The 21,126-nt window shown below is 46.3% G+C and overlaps 1 protein-coding gene across 3 annotated transcripts in view; it reads right to left on the minus strand.

Moving 5' to 3' along the window:
* Nucleotides 1-21,126, minus strand: part of NUMA1 (nuclear mitotic apparatus protein 1) — a 98,471-nt gene that overhangs the window by 72,327 nt on the left and 5,018 nt on the right. Inside the window, exon 1 of one of the 3 annotated variants that reach the window (XM_068266545.1) lies at nucleotides 10,589-10,677. The exons of the other annotated variants lie outside the window; for them this stretch is intronic. The gene's annotated coding sequence lies outside the window, so the exon portion shown is untranslated. Of the gene's footprint in view, nucleotides 1-10,588; nucleotides 10,678-21,126 lie in introns of those variants that run through there. 3 annotated transcript variants of the gene reach the window in all.

A 21,126-nucleotide genomic window follows, 5' to 3' on the forward strand; every position in this document is an offset into this window, starting at 1 on the left:
TTTCATCTGTCTCAGGTTTACTTTGTTACACAGTAGTACTATACTCTACATATGCACTCTCCACAGAGCTGCAGGAAATCCACTGAGAATGCTGTGCACATTTAACACAGAGGTGTTGTCTGTCACCCATAAACCTTGTTCAGATTGTGCATGAAGAATGTGTAATAGAGTAAGAATCTCCTCATTCCCCTGCAGAGTACCTGCACATCATTCTTACATGTACCCACACTTACATTGCCTAGGGCCTGATAGATGTTCTTTGTTCCGGTTTGTACCTTTTACAAGTACTCTTACCAAGGACTAGTTTTAGACTAAAGGGAATAAATATAGTAGTCTACATATCCTTCTCACTTCAGTTGTCTTGTAAAATTCCTAAGCGTTGGCAGTTAAGAGACGAATTTCACGTTACATACTGTTAATCAACAAAATTGTGATAAGCAAATTAGAGGAGTCGGAGGAATCCTAAACTGAGGAGTCGGAGTCTGGATTTTTGGACCGACTCCACAGCCCTGATATCCCTTACGCTTCAGTCGCACTTAGCTGCAATTTCCCACCTGGGGGGGGGGGGGGGGGCAGGAGAGAGAGAGAGAGAGAGAGAGAGAGAGAGAGAGAGAGAGAGAGAGAGAGAGAGAGAGAGAGAGAGAGTCAGAGAGAGACAGATTTAAGATACATGCAAATGAGAAGTACGTTTCTTCCAGGGCAAATGAGCCATACATTACTTAATTCCTATGCTGCTGTCACTTACAGCAGGTACTGGAAATTTGACAGAACCATCAGGTTTTGGACTAGCCCATCTCCTCCTGGGGGAATTCTCAGGGTTTTCTTTATTTTCAAAAGCACTTAGTAAATGGCAGTTGCTCCGTCCAACTGCCCAAAAAAAGTGTGCAGTGAGCAGGGAGGCCGGCCAGCATCTTTGTATAAATATTTTGCACAGAGCGTCTTTATAAATATTAAAGGCAATGCTGAGAATCCCCCGTGAGGTTAATCAAAAACCTGTTGGTTCTGTCAGATTTCTAGTACCTGCCTGCAGCAAAATAGGAGAAAAGTAATTTATGGCTCATTTTACTCTGGAAGAAAAGTACTTCTTATTTGTATGCGTTTACATGTATTTTACATTTTAGCATTTTCGCGATAGTGGTCCTATAAGAGGATTTTAAAAAATAAATTACGTTTTATAAGTTATAACACTACGTGAACTGTTTAAAGTGAACCAGAGACAAGGCACTCATGTATTTTACCATATATATCAATGGGAACATTAGAGAAAACACCTACCCTCCTCTTTCATCCTTCACTGCTCAGCCTGTCTGTTATCAGCCCTGATAAAATCCCTGACTGAGCATTCAGTCTAGCTTTTCCACAGAATGATTATAGCTGAGTCAGTCTTCTGTGGTGTCTTTTTAAGCCCAAGTCTGCCCCCTTGTGGCTCAGATTTCCTGCTACGAGGATGCGCAGCAGGAACGTAGAGCCACAAGACTCAGCTATAATCATTCTGGGGCAGAGCTAGACTGAAAGCTCAGTCGGAGATTTTATCAAAGTTGATAACAAGAAAACTGAGCAGTTAAAAATGAAACAAAGAGCAGAGTAGGCATTTACTGTCATGTTCCCATTGATATATATGGTAAAATACATGAGGGTGCTTCGTCTCTGGTTCACTTTAAACAGGGGACCTTTTTGGTTTTAGTGTGTCTCTTTTAAAACAAAAGGAAACTTGCAATAATTCAGCTATAACATTTGTGGTTACCCACAATGCACCACTAATGCATATACATCCAGAACCACTGGTGTATAGTCAACAGTTGTACAAGTACGCCGGATCCCAGGCAAAGCTGCCTAACGTGAGCACAGAGGTTTGTCCATACTGGAGCCACATGCCTCTGTGCGCAGGGCTGTGGAGTCGGTCCAAAAATCCACCGACTCCTCAGTTTAGGATTCCACCGACTCCAACTCCATGACTCCGACTCCTCTAATTTGCATATTACAATTTTGTTGATTAAAAGTATGTAACATGAAATTCGTCTCTTAACTGCCAACGCTTAGGAATTTTACAAGACAACTGAAGTGAGAAGGATATGTAGACTAATATATTTATTCCCTTTAGACTAAAACTAGTCCTTGGTAAGAGTACTTGTAAAAGGTACAAACTGGAACAAAGAACATCTATCAGGCCCTAGGCAATGTAACTGTGGGTACATGTAAGAATGATGTGCAGGTACTCTGCAGGGGAATGAAGAGATTGTAAACAGACAACACCTCTGTGTTCAATGTGCACAGCATTCTCAGTGGATTCCCTGCAGCTCTGTGGGGAGTGCATATGTAGAGTATAGTACTACTGTGTAACAAAGTAAACCTGAGACAGATGAAATTAAAGTTTTATACATACCTGGGGCTTCCTCCAGCCGCCTTCAGGATAATCAGTCCCTCGTTGTCCTCCTCCACCACCTGGATCTTCTGCTATGAGTCCAGGTACTTGAGCCAGTCAGGCGTAGTGCGCATGCACACACTCCGCCGCCAGGAGCATACTACACCTGTGCAGCACTATTGCGCAGGTGCAGAATGTTCCTGGCTGTGGGAGCGGCATGCGGCCGGACAGCGCTGACTGGCTGAATTACCAGGACTCATAGCAGAAGATCCGGGTGGTGGAGGACAGTGAGGGACTGATTAGCCTGAAGGGGGCTGGAGGAAGCCCCAGGTATGTATAAAACTTTACTTTTCATCCGTCTCAGTTACCCTTTAATTTGTAGTCACCAAACCAAATTTTAATAACATATCAAATTATTTGATTTCATCAGCAAAGGGAGTGCATACATTTGCATAAATCAGCATCAATGCAGAATTATTTCCATCTCGTTGACCATCTCTATTAGTGACACGGCTACACATCAGGCTTTATTCTTACAGCATAGATGTTATTTCGTATATATAAGAGATTCCTGTGTACACATCATATATACAGTCACAATCAGATATGTATATCTGACTTTAAAAATACGGGGACTGCTTTATTGAAGCAGCACAAGTAACTAATTTTGATTGGTTTATTTCATTTTTGTGGACTAAGCACAGCTATTACTGTATATATACATTATTTTTAATGACTATTATCTGAGAAATAGAACATTTTATCATATTTTCTATTTTAATTACAGTTACAAATTCATTAGGAGTCGGAGTCGGTGCATTTTTTCCCGACTCCGACTCCAGGCACCCAAAATTGCCCGACTCCACAGCCCTGTCTGTGCGTTGTCCGTTCCTCTCCCTGTTCCCCCTGATCTTTAATCACTCAAAATGTGAGTTTTGGCTACAGTAACAGTTTCCAGACAGGAAGAGGCAGGCTTGCCGGTATGTACCCTCCTCTTTCCGGCCTATTAAAGAGCAACTGAAGTGAGAGAGATGTGGAGGCTGCCATATTTATTTCCTTTTAAACAATACCAGTAGCCTGGCTATCCTGCTGATCCTCTGCCTCTAATACATTTAGCCATAGCCCCTGAACAAGCATGAAGCAGATCAGGTGTTTCTGACATTGTCAGATCTGACAAGATTAGCTGCATGCTTGTTTCTAGTGTGTGATTCAGACACTATTGCAGCCAAACAGATCAGCAGGGCTACCAGGCAACTGGTATTATTAAAGGAGATAAATATGGCATCCTCCGTATACCTTTCACTTCAGTTCCCCTTTAAAGGAGAATGGATGGGGCGGGGAAGAGGAGAGAGAATAGAAAGAGGATAGGAGGGAAAATTGCAGCAAGCCCACCTCTTCCTGTCTGACAATATGACTTACTGGGTGGGGATGAGGAGAGGAACGGACAATGCACAGAAGTGGATCTGCAGGACATACTTCTGTGCTCACATTAGTTAGCTTTGCCTCAGGTCAGGAAACTCAAGGTGATACTCAAGCGCAACAAGCCGATCCGGCGGCCTACGATTGGGGTAGAGCCCATTAAAACTCTGTGCCCGACACCAAGCCTCATGTTTGTAAGTGCGCATTTCTTTTAGAATAAATTTGTTTTTACAGTATTACGCTATGAGAGCTCTGTTCATGTTTTAGAAGTGTATATGATTCCTGTGCAAGACTCATTGAGCGGATAAAAGTTCCTGAGTGGCAGGGGGCGGCCTGATGACCCCATAAGCGCTGAAGACCCATCTAATAGAGGGTCACAAAATTGCGGTGAGTTCCCACTGTGAGGGGTGTGGTGGTGGTGATGATTACTCGCTGAAGGTGATCATTGGCGGAACGGCCTGCAGACTAGGAATAATATCGGACTGTTTGCTTATTGGATTAACAGAGTTTCACTGTTTCCTTTGAGGGATTGTATCTAATGCAGACAACAGAGACTTGTTTACAGTGAACATTGTGCGCAGCCTCCGGGCTTGTATTGTGTCAAGGTGATATATGTAGGCTGCCATATTTATTTCCAGACCTGAACTCAGAACTTCTTCTCTGCTCTGAAAGATACACAACAGCATAATAACCTTTACAGAAAAACATTCCTTTGTTACAGCTGATACAGATCCTGCAATGAATCTGCAGTGTGTCTACTTCTTGCTTTCATGGAAGCAGAGAAAGGGTTAGCATCCTGTGCGTTCAAATGAACTTATCTGTCATCTCTGCAGTCATGTGACACAGAGAAAAGATCAAATTACACTTGTGATTAGACACAGATGAGGGGGGGATTAGACAGGCTAAACTCTCTAAATACACACAGGGTGCATTTCTCTAGGTTTCCTTCTGTCCTGTGCAAGAGTTCTGGTCCACTTTAAAAGGAACCTAAACGGAGAGGCATATGGAGGTTTCCTTTTAAACAAAACCAGTTTCTTAGCACTCCTGCTGATCTCTTTGGCTGCAGTAGTGGCTGCATCACACACCTGAAACAAGCATGCAGCTAATCCAGTCTGACTTCAGTCAGAACACCTGATCTGCATGCTTGTTCAGGGGCTGCGGCTGAAAGTATTAGAGACACAGGATCAGCAGGAGAGTCAGGCAACTGGTATTATTTTAAAAGGTAAAATCCATCTCCTTCTCAGTTTAGGTTCCCTTTATTTACAGACTTGCCTGGCTGGAGACCTTTCACTTTGTATAGAAGCAGGAATTGCTGTGACCGTGTCAGATGTGTTTTGCAGTCTGTGTCCCTCTGGACTGTTGGCCTCCAGAGAGATTCCCTATTCCAGTCATATCAACAGCAATACAAAGTACAGCAGAGTCCTCAGCGGCCGCGCAGACAGTATATAGAGCACATGGTCAGTAATGTGGTAAAGTACACAACGCTACGAGGATCCTTCACACTGGTGTAATAATGCTGCAAAGTGGGGATACGTTCTGATTTACAGAAAACAAACTAGGGGGGGTTCCTTAAAGGGGTTCTCCGGTACAAAAAAAACAAAAAACTAAAACTGACACTTACCTGGGGCTTGTATCGGCGCCCTGCAGCTGCAATGTCCTGCACCATCCTCCTCCGATGCTCCATTCCCCCACTGCCAGTCCCGGGCTGATTATTCTTCTAGACAACTAGAACTGAGGCTGCGGGACCTTACAGTGCAGGCGCAGTACAAAGTTTTCTTGCACTGTGCAGTAAGGTCCCGCTGATGCGTGCGGGAGCGAGCGAGCGGACGCAGTTGTCCGGGGCCGGCAGCAGGGAACGGCACACCGGAGGACAGCGCTGGACATGACAGCTGCAGGGGGCCGGTAGAAGCCCCAGGTAAGTGCCAGTTTTAGCTTTTATACATTCATTCATACTTTCTCCCAGGGACAGTTGCAGAAAACAGCTGGTTGGTTTCCCCAAATGACTAAAGCCTGGTACACACTTTCATTTTTGATTGGCCAATCGCTGACCGATTTTACCACCTCCATGTAGTATGATGGCTTACCTACATAACCTGCTCATAGTATTCAATATCTGCTGACCCTAATGCTACGTACACACATGCGACAACGATCGTTCGTTAAGAACGACGAACGAACTTTTAATTGATGCAAGAACGACCTAAGTAAAGGTAGTTTTAAAATGTGTGTAACGATCTGATCGTTAGAACGAACGTTACATCACAGAAAGCAACTATTGCGCCTGCGCATAAAAATGAGAAGTTCCATGGAGAAATAGTGAAATGCGCATGTCAAGCCTAGTACGAACGATCGTTTCCAACGATGTACCACTTTTGCAAACGATCGTCGTTGGTTAAAATCCGCCGAGACAGCACTTTCTTTTGTAGCGATTTGGCTCGTTCGTCGTTTGCCTTAATAGTCGGTGGTTCGTTTTTTGTAACGATCGTCGTTGGTAAAGATCGGGGAACGATCGTTACAAACGACTATAGTCGCATGTGTGTACGCACCTTCATACTATATGCAGGTGGTAACATTGGTCAGTGATTGGCCAATCATAACTGAAAGCATGTCCAAGGGATTAGGGGAGATCACTGCCGTTCTTCTGTGTATTCAGGCAATTGAAGCATACTTAAAGGGGTTCTGTGGGGGTTTCTGAAGAGAAAAACTGCCACTTACCTTGGGCTTCTATGAGCCCCATGCAGCGGTAATGTCCCACGACGTCCTGCTCCCATCCGCCGTTGCCCGCAGCCGGCACCGGGCTATTATTCGTCTGACATAGACGAATAATGCGCGTTGCCGTGCCTCCGCTCGCGTCATCTGAGGCTTACTGCGCAGGCGCAGTACAACGGAGCCTTGTACTGCGCTTGCGCAGTAAGCTTCCGATGACGCAGGCGGAAGCGAGCGGGTGCGCGGCCACTCTAGCGCAGCCGCAGTTGGATCCCATGCCGCTTAGACCGGGGCCGGCTGCGGGGAACAGCGGATGGGAGGAGGACGGCGTGGGACATTACCGCTGCACGGGGCTGATAGAAGCCCAAGGTAAGTGTCCGTTTTTCTCTTCCACAACCCCCCACAGAACTCCTTTAAAGTGTGATTTTCACCCTAAAACTCAAATTTCAACAGCAACTGGTCTGAGTGTATTAAGCGATAAAGATGCTAATCCTGCATTCAAAACTTTCTGCTGTTATGATTTGGGGTTATCACATGCCTTAGGAGCACTAGCCCTTTAATTGCCATCGGCTGGCAAAACAGTTGCATGCTGGGAGGTCTTTTTATCTATAATATATTCTTCCTCTTCCCTTTAACCTCCTTAGCGGTAACCCCGTGCTGGACACGGGGTAAGCCGCCGCGGAGGATATCTCAGCCCCTGGTGGGGCGATTTTCAATCTGTAAACTGGCGTACGCGCAGCTAGCACTTTGCTAGCCGCGCGTACAGCCTGATCGGCGATGAGCCGCATGCAGCAGCGGAAGAGGGCCCCCGCCAGAGCCCTGCGCAGCCCAGACCAATCACTCCCGGGCAGCGCAAAGGGCTGGATCGGATGCTCCTGACGTCAGGACGTCGGCTGACGTCCATAACGTCAATCTGATCGTAGCCATGGCGACAGGAGAAGCCAAACAGGAGATCGCGTTCTATACGCAATCTCCTGTTTGCTGTTGTTGCCGGCGGCGATCGGACTAGAGGGACATATGCACCCTCTAGTGGTGTTTCATGTAGCTACCACTCAGGTAGCTACATGAAACAAGAAAAAAACAGAACAAAAAAAATTGCAATGCAGCCTCCTTGGCAAAAACAATGTACCCCCCCTTCTAATGACATAAGACAGTGCACTTCCTAGTAGAGACCTCAGCGGGAGTGTAAAGACTCTGGGAGGAGGGCGAGTAACAAATACACAATCAGCAAGAGGAGAAGAAAAAAAAAAAAAAGTGTGAGGGAGGAAATGTCAGGATTGGCTTCATTTAAAGGTAACCAAGATGGAAACTGTCTAGAATAGGATTCTCTGATTTTCCTTTATAAAATTCACAGGAATCCGTATGTGGATAGCACAATACATCTGTTATGCAAGTAGAACTAGTATTTATCTACTTATATATGTGTTTTTTATTTCTAGGTTAGCATGGGTGTCACGTGTTCTTTACAGTGCATACACACAAAGTATTGTAAAAACGGTGCAGGGTATTTGGGCACAGTGGGCGCCACCATAAGCCATAATTTTATTTAATATATATCCCAGTATCGAGAGAATGCATACGATTCTGCTAAGTGTGACCCTGGCCTAAGGGAAAACCAGGCTCTGCTAATAAGTTAGGGCTGAGAACCACTAGAAATTGCAAATTGCTCTCAAAACCTCCAACATTTTTGAGAATGATTTTGCCACTAAAGACAGCAGTTTCCGCAGGCGTTTCAGGGAGGGGGCTCACGGTCAGTTTTCTGAGTGCATTTTTTTTTTTACAATAGTTTTCTGTACAGTGTGTCTGTATGCAGAAAAACACATACTTTTTATTTTTCTTAACAGAACTAGTGTAATTGATGGAGAAAATGTGTGCAGAAACTAACTGAAAGGAGCACTAACCCACTGATTAAAATGGGTTCTCGGCAGGGCTGTGGAGTTAGTACAAGAATCATGTGACTCCAGGTATCCAAAACTGCCCGACTGCCCTGGTTCTCAGTTCTATGAAAAAGCGTCCATGAAAACAGAGAGGTGTACAGCCAGCCTTTGGGAATGTGATTTTGGGCCCTGCATTCCCTGAATGAAACTCACAGCAGCGTCACAAGGCCAATTCCAGAGAGATTTCATGCTGAGATCAATCAGGAATCAGCCTGCGGTCTATGGGCAGCCAACAGATCTCTCCAACTAGAGAGATCAGAGATCTGTCCATACATCAGTGTTCCCCAACCCTGTCCTCAGGGCCCACCAACAGTGCATGTTTTGTGGAAATCCACAGAGGTAGTTAATCAGCTCTGCTGAGATACTAATTACCCCACCTGTGATTGTCTGTGGTTTCCTGCAAAACATGTACGGTTGGTGGGCCTTGAGGACAGGGTTGGGGAACTCTGCCATACATCACTATATGTACGGGCACCTTAAAGGACAACTGTAACAAGAGGTATGTGGAGGGTGCCATATTTAATTCCTTTTAAGTCATACCAGTTGCCTGTCTGTCCTGCTGACCCTCGGCCTCTAATACCTTTAGCCATAGCCCCCTGAACAAGCATGCAGGAGATCAGGTGTTTCTGATATTATTGTAAGGCTCGGTTTACATCAGCTTTTAGCCTGCTGAACAGACAAAAAAAAAAAAAAAAAATGCAGCAGGACCTAATTTTCCGGACCATTTCACTCAGCGGATTGAAAACGGAAGGTTTTGCAGCACAATAGGAACCTATGGAAAGCGGACATTTTGCAGAACACTGGCTGTAAAAATGGACCGGTTTCCAGAATTTAGATGGTCTGATCCGTACGGCTGGCTCCAGAAAAAAAAACGCAGATGTGAACCAGGCCTTTCGATCTGATAAGATTAGCTGCATGCTTGTTTTGGGTGCGATTCAGACAACTGCAGCCAAACAAATCAGCAAAACATCCAGGCAACTAGTATTGTTTAACCACCTGAGCGGCGGAGGTCGCCGCTCAGGCCCTGCTGGGCCGATTTTCATCAAATAAAAAGCAGCACACGCAGCCGGCACTTTGCCAGCCGCGTGTGCTGCCTGATCGCCGCCGCTCTGCGGCGATCCGCCGCGAGCAGCGGCGAAAGAGGGTCCCCCCAGCCGCCTGAGCCCAGCGTAGCCGGAACAAAAAGTTCCGGCCAGCGCTAAGGGCTGGATCGGAGGCGGCTGACGTCAGGACGTCGGCTGACGTCGATGACGTCACTCCGCTCGTCGCTATGGCGACGATATAAGCAAAACAAGGAAGGCCGCTCATTGCGGCCTTCCTTGTTTATTCTGGGCGCCGGAGGCGATCTTCCGATCGCCTCCGGAGCGCCCTCTAGTGGGCTTTCATGCAGCCAACTTTCAGTTGGCTGCATGAAATAGTTTTTTTTTTTATTTAAAAAAAACCCTCCCGCAGCCACCCTGGCGATTTAATCAGAACGCCAGGGTGGTTAAAAGGAAATAAATATGGCAGCCTCCTATGCTCTCTCCCCCTCCCCACTCATTGATAACTAAAACTGCTTGTGCGTGGAAACAGCACAACTCACCTATCTGCCCATTCACCTCCTCCTGTGTTGTCAGGAAGCCCTCAGGAAATTGAACGCCGCTACCACAGCAAACCTGACCAAGCCTATCAAGTGAGATCTATCCAACACGCCAGACCAATCGTGACTGATTCGGAGTACGGTCACTGCCAGCAATGTACTGCCAGAAGCAGAGCCAGGAAAAGTGTTAACTTGTCTATCACTTCTGTACATTATAGGCTGCAGTTACTGTTGGAGAAATGTATCTGCAGAATACACTAAATAAATCTCCAGCCCAGAAAACATGCAGAAAAGTCGCAAAAAGTGTGCCTAACAAAATAAATAGATGATCATTTTGGATAAAACTTGTTTGGCTAACACATCCACATCCTGCAGTCACTGCCGAGTGCCGGAGGGGGCGCTCTATCATACTACAGAAAACACAGAAAAGTAGCCAGAAGTTTGCCCGGCTGCCAGCACTGGCTCCCCGCTACAGGACGGGGCACACAAGTAACTCGCAACAATGTACAAATGTACATGTGCAGCACAGAGCCCAGCAGCTGTGATATGGGGGGGGGGGGGGGGGGGGGGGGGGGAGAGACTCACCCCGGAGCACGCGCTGCAGCAGGAGGGGGTCAGAGGCGCGCGCCGCTCTCCGGATCCCGCACGAGCCGCTGCATCGCCTCCATCATTGCCGCGGCTTGTTGTATTTACATGCCAATTCCCAGCATGCTCCGGGCCCGGCTGGGGGCGGGGAGAGGAGGAGGGGCGCGGATTGGCTGCACAGGAGGAAGACGCTTCTCTATCACAGGAGGACTGGAGGAGGTCTGTACCAGGTCACTGATCTGCCTGACCCAATCACTGCTGCCTAACCCCTTACCCAGTCTCCCCTATCACTGTGCAGCCTGACTCCATCCCCAGCCTTTCCCTATGATTGTTCTGCTCTCCCCATGTCTGTACTGCCTGACCCTACCTACCCCCCCTCCCCTCAATCATGCTTCCCAACTTTTTGAGTTGAGAAAAATGGACACTTAAGTCACGCCCCTGCCACATCTCTAACCACACCTCCGACACGGCCCTAGTCACACATACCATAAAGATTTCATAAGAGAAATATGTTTTAGAATACAAACCACACTGGTCCTTTCTATCCTGGTTTATTTTCCTTCATATTAACATCTACAAATTAGAAATATATCAATTTAAAAGTCGGGAATACAATTTAGACGCAATGAAACATTTTTTCAGTGGAGAAATACTTACATTACATAGAAAGAGGGACAGAGTCCTGAAAGAGGGACAAATGAGGAGGAAAGAGGGACAGGGATCCCAAAGAGGGACTGTCCCTCCAAATGAGGTACAGTTGGGAGCTATCCTTCAATCACTGACCCTACCCCCCCTCCAAGCACTGTGCAGCCTGATCCTATCCCCAGCCTTCTCTATGCTTGCACTGTCTGACCCCATCTCCCCTACTCCCCCATCACTGTACTGTCTGACCCTATCCCCAGCCCCCCTCCATCTCTGTGCTGCCTGACCCTTTCACTGTTGGGCCCCATTCACTCTTGAGGCCTGGAACCCACTATAAATCGCTAGCGTTTTAATTAGCGTTTTGTAAGCGATTTCATGAGCGTTTCCAGCGATTTGGGGAGCGATTTTAAAAAGTAAGCTTTTTGCCTGCGATTTTGACAGCGATTTTAATTCTGATTGGTCCTTTCAATTAATAATCATTTATTTTTTTAGTTTGCAGTAATTTAAAAATCGCACACAGATTGCTATGTGTAGCAATTTATGAGCGCTTTGCCAGCACCTCAATACTTTACATTGAAGCGCAAATGCTCCCAAAATGCTGCACGTCCTGCGATTGGGATTTGGCCAATCGCTACTGTGGAATTTGTTGCATTTATTTACATTAGCAGAGCGTTTAGGAAAATCGCTAGCGATTTAAAGCGCTCCCTAAATGCTCAAAAAAGGGCTCTAGTGGGTTCCAGGCCTGAAGTTGCAAAATGCTAGGGATCAGCACTAGCAATTTTTACACAATGAATGCATATTTTTCACTGGACATTTTTGTGTTTTTTAGCCATCGCGATTGAAATACATTGCAATTACGGTCACTCAAAAAATGCTGCATGTAACACATTTGCATTTTGCCCTATTCGCAAATCGGCAGTGATTGCGGCAGTAAGGTGACTGCCATATACTTCATGCACTAGCGCTTTAAAAAGCACTAGCGATTTCCAGCGTTCCGACAATTAGTAGTGAACGCCTGCTAATCGCCCAAGTGTGAATGAACCCTTTCTCATATAGCCACTACATCTCACGCTGTATCCTACAACCCTTTGCATCAATACGGCTTGAATCATCCCTCCTCCAATCTTGACCGAACAGGCAAAAAAAAAACAAACAAAAAAAAAAAAACTTTCACTTACCAGGGGCTTCTAACAGCCCAATGCAGCCATCCTGTGCCCTCACAGTCACTCGCTGCTGCTCTGGTCCCCCTCCGTCAGCTAGTTTAGTTTTTGCCGTCCTTGGGGTCGGCGGGCCGCAATGCGTACATTTTTATGCATTCCCACTGGTGCAGGAACATTAACACATACATTTTACGCATTAGAGGTTCAACACGTAAAAATGTACGCGTTAAACCACTAACGAGTAAAAATGTATGTGTTAAAGGGGAACTGAAGAGAGAGGTATATGGAGGCTGCCATGTTTATTTCCTTTTAAGCAATACCAGTTGCTTGGCAGCCCTGCTGATTCTCTGCCTCTAATACGATTAGCCATAGCCCCTGAACAAGCATGCGGCAGATCAGGTGTTTCAGACTTTAACCTGCTGAGCGGTCTGGACGAGCTCAGCTCGTCCAACACCGCCAGAGGCTGCCGCTCAGGCCCTGCTGGGCCGATTTCCACCAAATAAAAAGCAGCACACGCAGCCGGCACTTTGCCAGCCGCGTGTGCTGCCTGATCGCCGCTGCAGCGCGGCGATCCGCCGCGTGCAGCGGCGAAAGAGGGTCCCCCCAGCCGCCCGAGCCCAGCGTAGCCGGAACAAACAGTTCCGGCCAGCGCTAAGGGCTGGATCGGAGGCGGCTGACGTCAGGACGTCGGCTGACGTCCATGACGTCACTCCGCTCGTCGCCATGGCGACGAGGGAAGCGAAACACGGGGGGCCGCTCATTGCGGCCTTCCGTGTTATTTCTTGCCGCCGATCTTCCGATCGCCTCCGGAGCGCCCTCTAGTGGGCTTTCATGCAGCCAACTTTCAGTTGGCTGCATGAAATAGTTTTTTTTTTATTTAAAAAAAACCCTCCCGCAGCCACCCTGGCGATTTAATCAGAACGCCAGGGTGGTTAAAGTCAGATCTGACAAGACTAGCTGCATGCTTGTTTCTGGTGTTATTCAGATACTACTGCAGAGAAATAGACCAGCAGGGCTGCCAGGCAACTGGTATTGATTAAAAGGAAATAAATATGGCAGCCTCCGTATACCTCTTACTTCAGTTCCCCTTTAATGTTCCTGCACCAGCGGAAATGTGTAAAAATGTACGCAATGCGGCCCGCCGACCCTGAGGTCGGAAAAAAATAAACGAGCTGACGGAGGGGGACCAGAGCAGCAGAGAGTGACTACGAGGGCACAGGATGGCTACATGGGGCTGGAAGAAGCCCCAGGTAAGTAAAACTTTTTTTTTTTTGCCTGATAACTCCTTTAATAACATGGCACACAAGCAGCAGGAGCTCCAGGCATAAGAAAAAGAATACATTTAATATCTTGATCACACACAGACACACAGACACACAGACACACACCCCATCTATTCTAAAGGAAAGTCCATGCTCCGGTTTCTCTCACTGCATAAATAATATATTACGCAAGGTACAAAGTCCTGAACAGGTGTCAAAGGGCAGCTCCAAGCAGACAAAAGGACAAGAGGCAAAGAAAGCATGCTGAATTGTGACAGTTAATACCTCCAACAAGTTTATTTAAAAAGGAAAAAAGTAAGCAGTTAAAATCTGACAGAACAGACAGGTTTTGGACCAACCCATCTCCTCATGGGGTCAGGGTTTTCTTTGTTTTTAAAAGGATTTCCTGAATGGCAGTTGCTAAAGAAAGGTTCATAGACACCTACCAACTATCTGTTCAACTATCTACCAAACTTGTTATGCTGGGAATACTTGGCTCGATTCTGAGCCATTTAGATGGATCGATAGATAATTTCCGACATGTCCGATCTCCGGCCTGATCGTTTTGCAGCTCTATTCTGCAGGGTCGTGGAGTCGGTACAAAAATCTTCCGACTCCTCAGTTTATGAAACCACAACTCCGACTCCGGGTGCCCAAAATTGCTCCAACTCCGACTCCAATTCCAACTCCACAGCCCTGCTATTCTGCATGGACAATGAAAAAAGATAAGAAAACTGAGCGGAAGATAAGACAATCGCCCACAGAATCGAGCGGCAAAAACGATCGGGTGCAGAATCGACCCATCTATTCCCAGCAATATGCTAGGAATACACCATACAATTTTCTGTTTCCAACATGATGGAAATTATCTATCTGCCTTGCAATTAGGTATGCTTCTACTCAGCAGGAGATAACCAGAACACAATGCACCAGAGATAATGACCATTCTCTACAGAAAATAAACAGAAAATTGTATGGTGTATTTCCAGCAACATACAACTTTTGTTGTTCAAAAAGCTGATAAGACTGATATGAAGTCAATCCAACTGCTTACCTGTCTGACGTCTTCTTCATCCGTCCCTTGGCCCCTCCCACGCATCGGAGGCGCATCGTTCCACGCGGCGGTCACGTGACTGCAAACACTTCCTCCCTCCGGGTTGAAGGAGGAAGTGTTTGTAGTCACATGATGATCGTGGGAGGTGCCGAGGGATGGACGAAGAAGACGTCAGACAGGCAAGTTTGACCCCACCTCCCCGCGCAGGTTTACTGGGAGATATCCGGATAGCAAGTATCCGGGTTTCTCCCAGATTCAGATTTGAGCATCCCTAGTTGTGTGTATGAACCTTTAATTTCAAAAATATTAGGATAATACAGGGAGTGCAGAATTATTAGGCAAATGAGTATTTTGACCACATCATCCTCTTTATGCATGTTGTCTTACTCCAAGCTGTATAGGCTCGAAAGCCTACTACCAATTAAGCATATTAGGTGATGTGCATCTCTGTAATGAGAATGGGTGTGGTCTAATGACAGCAACACCCTATATCAGGTGTGCATAATTATTAGGCAACTTCCTTTTCTTTGGCAAAATGGGTCAAAAGAAGGACTTGACAGGCTCAGAAGAGTCAAAAATAGTGAGATATCTTGCAAAGGGATGCAGCACTCTTAAAATTGCAAAGCTTCTGAAGCGCGATCATCGAACAATCAAGCGTTTCATTCAAAATAGTCAACAGGGTCGCAAGAAGCGTGTGGAAAAACCAAGGCGCAAAATAACTGCCCATGAACTGAGAAAAGTCAAGCGTGCAGCTGCCAAGACGCCACTTGCCACCAGTTTGGCCATATTTCAGAGCTGCAACATCACTGGAGTGCCCAAAAGCCCAAGGTGTACAATACTCAGACATGGCCAAGGTAAGAAAGGCTGAAAGACGACCACCACTAAACAAGACACACAAGCTGAAACATCAAGACTGGGCCAAGAAATATCTCAAGACTGATTTTTCTAAGGTTTTATGGACTGATGAAATGAGAGTGAGGATGGATGGGCCAGATGGATGGGCCCGTGGCTGGATTGGTAAAGGGCAGAGAGCTCCAGTCCGACTCAGACGCCAGCAAGGTGGAGGTGGAGTACTGGTTTGGGCTGGTATCATCAAAGATGAGCTTGTGGGGCCTTTTCGGGTTGAGGATGGAGTCAAGCTCAACTCCCAGTCCTACTGCCAGTTTCTGGAAGACACCTTTTTCAAGCAGTGGTACAGGAAGAAGTCTGCATCCTTCAAGAAAAACATGATTTTCATGCAGGAGAATGCTCCATCACACGCGTCCAAGTACTCCACAGCGTGGCTGGCAAGAAAGGGTATAAAAGAAGAAAAACTAATGACATGGCCTCATTGTTCACCTGATCTGAACCCCATTGAGAACCTGCGGTCCATCATAAAATGTGAGATTTACAAGGAGGGAAAACAGTACACCTCTCTGAATAGTCTCTGGGAGGCTGTGGTTGCTGCTGCACGCAATGTTGATGGTGAACAGATCAAAACACTGACAGAATCCATGGATGGCAGGCTTTTGAGTGTCCTTGCAAAGAAAGGTGGCTATATTGGTCACTGATTTGTTTTTGAATGTCAGAAATGTATATTTGTGAATGTTGAGATGTTATATTGGTTTCACTGGTAAAAAAATCAATAAATGAAATGGGTATATATTTGGTTTTAAGTTGCCTAATAATTATGCACAGTAATAGTCACCTGCACACACAGATATCCCCCTAAAATAGCTAAAACTAAAAACAAACTAAAAACTACTTTCAAAAATATTCAGCTTTGATATTAATGAGTTTTTTGGGTTCATTAAGAACATGGTTGTTGTTCAATAATAAAATTATTCCTCAAAAATACAACTTGCCTAATAATTCTGCACTCCCTGTATATGTCACTGCCAGAACCTGAAGTCTGTCCACTTTGGGCTCTGGCCAGTCAAAATGCGAAGTGGACGCCCTACTGCAGCCAATGTAATGCTGGGCATACACGAGTCGACCCGGCGGCTCGATTAGCCGCCGGATCGACTCCAGCCGAGTCCCCGCAGGCGCTCCTTATCTTCCGCTCGATTCCCCGCTATTGTCCACCCGCGGGGATCGAGTGGGGTATCGATCTGGCAGGTCATCGGACCTGTCGGAAATGATCAATCGAGCCATCAGCGGCTCGATTGATAAGGGCGCATCGGCCCGTGTATGCCTAGCATAAGAAACCGAACATTCCATCCACACTGGCTCCTCCCTCCTGCCTCCCTCCTCTCAGTCGCAGGTCCAGTATGCCTACCCACCCTCTATCTCCCCTCGCACACCCGAGTGCATCACCGCAGGGAAGCACTGCAAGGAGCAGAAAGCAGGAACGCTGCTGATATTGCTTCTGCCAGCACCCGCTCTGTGGTGCCCACATATCAGAATGAAAGTGGTGGCACGAACCCCCTGCTTCTTGCGGTACTTCCCCGCTGTTACAACCGGAAACTCGTCATAGTGGGGATGTGAGCAAAGGGGGGGGGGGGGGAATACAGTGTGGGTAGGGATACCCAGTGCCCAGTACCAGTAGTGAGAGGAGGTGGGGGAGGAGCCGGAGCCCCGAGCTCTAATTGCCTCTCGCTATTGGCTGACTGCTGAGAGGCGGGAGGAGCCGGAGCGGCCAGAATGTTCTGTTCTGTTTCCGCAGCAACACGGCCACTTTGCATTTTGACTGGCCAGAACCCGAAGTAGCCAGACTTTGGGTTCTGGCCGTAACATATACATGCAATCTAACTTCAAATCCATTAAAAAAGTATTTGGCCCGTGACATACAAGAGAACTTCCAGTAGTGATTTATGCTTTATATAAATCACCAGCAATCCCAAATGTGCTTCCCTGCTGAAAGTGAGTGGCCATGATCCCACAGAAGCGATTAGCCGAAATCCAGATCACCCTGCATGCAGCATTTTTGGAGCGATTTCATAGGGAAAGCAACTCTAGCACAGGACAGAAGAAAAACAGAGAAATGCACCCTGTATGTATTTAGAGAGTTTAGCCTGTCTAATTCCCCCTCATTTGTGTCTAATCACAAGTTGTAATTTGATCTCTCAGCTGCTAGCCTTGACAGCGAGCTAATTGGTAAACACAGGATGTTAACCCTTTCTCTGCTTCCATGAAAGCAGGAAGTAGGCACACTGCAGATTTATTGCAGGATTTGTATCAGCTGTAACAAAGACATGTTTTTCTTTGAAGGTTATTATGCTGTTGCTTATCTTTTACAGCAGAGAGGAAGTTCTGGTCTGCTTTAAAGCCTGCTTCTCAGCTCAGTGGCAGAGCTGTGTATGGATGGTCCCGGCTGTGCACCTTCCCGGTCCAGCTCCTGTTAATCAAGACCATTCTGAACCTGTGCAGCTCATAAGAGGCGAGGGCTGTTCATGGAATTAAGGGCGCAGGGTGAAGCCAAAAACCGGATCACCCATCTCCTGCAAAAAGTACCGGCAGCGTTAAAGCGGTATCGTTACCATAAAAATCAAATTTCAAAAGCGACTGGTCTGAGTGTATTAAGTGATAAAGATGCTAATCCTTCATTCCAAACTTGCAAAACCTTTTCTGCTGTTAGGGCCTTTTTCCACTAGCCTGCGATTTGCGATTTGCTTCTGATCGCAAATCGCAAGGTACATTAAACTAATGGAAACTGCATCAGCAATTTCCATTAGTGCGATCCGATTGCGATGCGATTTTGGTCAAAGCGCAATCGTCGTCCTGCCGCGTTTTGTATGCGATTGAGCTGGACTATAATGAATATAGTAACTTAATCGCAATCGCATGGTGGAAATTGAAAGGCGATTGCGATCGCATTTCATAGTGGAAAAGAGCCCTTATGGTTTGTAGTTATCACATACTTTAGGAGCTCAGTGCCAAAGAGCTGAATGCTGGGAGTTCTTTTTATCTATAATACATTCCTCCTCTTCCATTTATTTCCCTATCTAGCTGCTTATCAGAAACCCCCTCTGCTCACTTGTGTTTACAAGCAAGGCTGAGGTGACTCAGTGATTGGATGTGTCAAAAATAAAAAAAAGACAGTGCAGTTAGTATACACCTCAGGGGGAGTGTCTGAAGACTCTGGGGGGAGGGCAGCTAATGGATACACAATGAGCAAGAGAAGGGAGGGGGAAAAACAAGAGTCAGGGAGGATATGATGTCAGCATTAGCTTGGCAAGATGGCCACTGCCTAGAATTGGATTTTCTGCTTTTCCTTTATAAAATTCACAGGAATCATTACGTGGATAGCACAATACATCTGTTATGTAAGTAGAAGTAGTATTTATCTACTTATATATATGTGTCTTTTTTATTTATAGGTTAGCATGGGTGTCGCTTGTTCTTTAAAAAGGACACTGTAGGGGGTCGGGGGAAAATGAGTTGAACTTACGCGAGGCTTCTAATGGTCCCCCGCAGACATCCTGCGCCCGCGCAGCCACTCACCGATGCTCCAGCCCCGCCTCCAGTTCACTTCTGGAATTTCAGACTTTAAAGTCGGAAAACCACTGCGCTTGCGTTGCAGTGTCCTCGATCCCGCTGATGTCACCAGGAGTGTGTAGCACAAGCCCAGTATGGTCTGTGTCTGCGCAGTATGCTCCTGGTGACAACAGCGGGATTGAGGACATGGCAACACAGTGGTTTTCAGACTTTAAAGTCTGAAATTCCAGAAGTGAACTGGAGGAGGGGCCGGAGCATCTGTGACTGGCTGCGCGGGCACAGGATGTCTGCGGGGGACCATTAGGATGTCTGCGGGGAACTCATTTTCCCCCGACCCCCCTACAGGGTCCCTTTAAGTACTATTTCCCCTTCCAGGTCACCACGGATAGTGGGGGAAATCAGCAATTCAACTGCCAGATATTGCTGGTGGACAAATTACACTGTTTTTATCATAACTTGGGGTCTGTCATTTGACGGCACCCAAATTACTGACTGATCGCCGCTGTAACTGTAATTTGCATTATGCCTATGGCAACGCCTGGTGTGCCTAAATTTCCAGCGCAGTTTTTGGCTGTCTCAAGGTGAGAGAGCTAACAGAGTACAGGTGGCTGGAAGGAGCCCTAGATAAGTAAAAATCTGAATATTTCCTTTAATCCTAAACAACTGCTTTTCAACTATATCCCCCACAGAGGCCCCTGATGTTTGTACACTCACCCACCCCCTCCATACAACAGAAATCCCTGCATGTCAGAAAGACCTGCAGTCTCTACAGTGTTTGTCCCTAAACAACAGCTGCTGTGCATCTGAGAATTTAAAGGACTACTCCAGCGAAAAATTAAGCAGTTAACATCTGACAAAAAACCAACAAGTTTTGGACTAGTCCATCTCCTCATGGGGGATTCTCAGGGTTTTCTTTGTTTTAAGAGGCAATTCCTGTACGGCAGTTTAATTGCCAAAATAGTAAGATGCCAGACTACTACTACTACTACTACTACCACCACTACTACCACTACTACTACTACTACTACTACTATTACTACTACCACTACTACCACTACTACCACTACTACCACTACCTTGTGCACTAGCTTCCCGCGCGGTCTGCAGGAGCACTTGGGCTAACAGACTTCCAAAACCTCCCACGGCAGGAAATTGGAACGGGGGAGACAGCACTGGAACGCGGGGTCCGTGAGAGGAAAGGGAAGGCACTACAGGTCCCAGAGCCTTCCCTCTCCTTACCTCTTTTTTCTCATTTGCTTCAGACTCAAGCCACATACACACGCTCAACAAAAGTATTTTATGATAATGCACGATTATCAAACAATCTGAAGAAGTTTGACAACTTGTCAAGCAAAAGACGTGCAAGCGAAACGACAAGGCGTTATCACTGATAAGAGGTGGACGACTGATAAGACGCAGCTCAAGTCAATCCAACTTCAAGTTGTTTGATAATCGTGCATTTAAAAGACTTTTGTTGAGCGTGTGTATGAGCCTTCACTTTAACAAATGTTGCACAACTCTCCTGACAGATGATGGGGCCACTTATTTCTAATGCTAGGTACACACCATACATTTTGTTCAACAGATAGATGGTTCGATAGATACATACCGTCATGTCCAATATTTCCGATTGTTTTTCTGGTCGATTTATTGTAGAAGTGAATGGATATTGATAAGAATAGATAAGAGAATCAAACAGAAAATTGATCGGAGGGAAAAATCGACTGAAAAAACATTGTGTGTACCTAGCATAAGGTGAACTGCGTAGAAAGTATGACAATTTACAAAAATAATCAGCCCTTTATTAGACTAGTCAGGCAGACTGCGATAACGCCCGCTAGATCAACAAGGAAAAAACAACAGCAGATAACCATGGCAATAAAAGTGGAGGGACCAGAGAGATATAGCATGAACAAGGACCCAATGACACTTCTACTGGGATACAGCACACACATCTAATGACAGCTTGTAAAATGAGCAGTCATTGGGTTATTTGCATGTGTG

The sequence above is a fragment of the Hyperolius riggenbachi genome, chromosome 2, assembly GCF_040937935.1.
Source record: "Hyperolius riggenbachi isolate aHypRig1 chromosome 2, aHypRig1.pri, whole genome shotgun sequence".
Classification (NCBI taxonomy): domain Eukaryota; kingdom Metazoa; phylum Chordata; class Amphibia; order Anura; family Hyperoliidae; genus Hyperolius; species Hyperolius riggenbachi.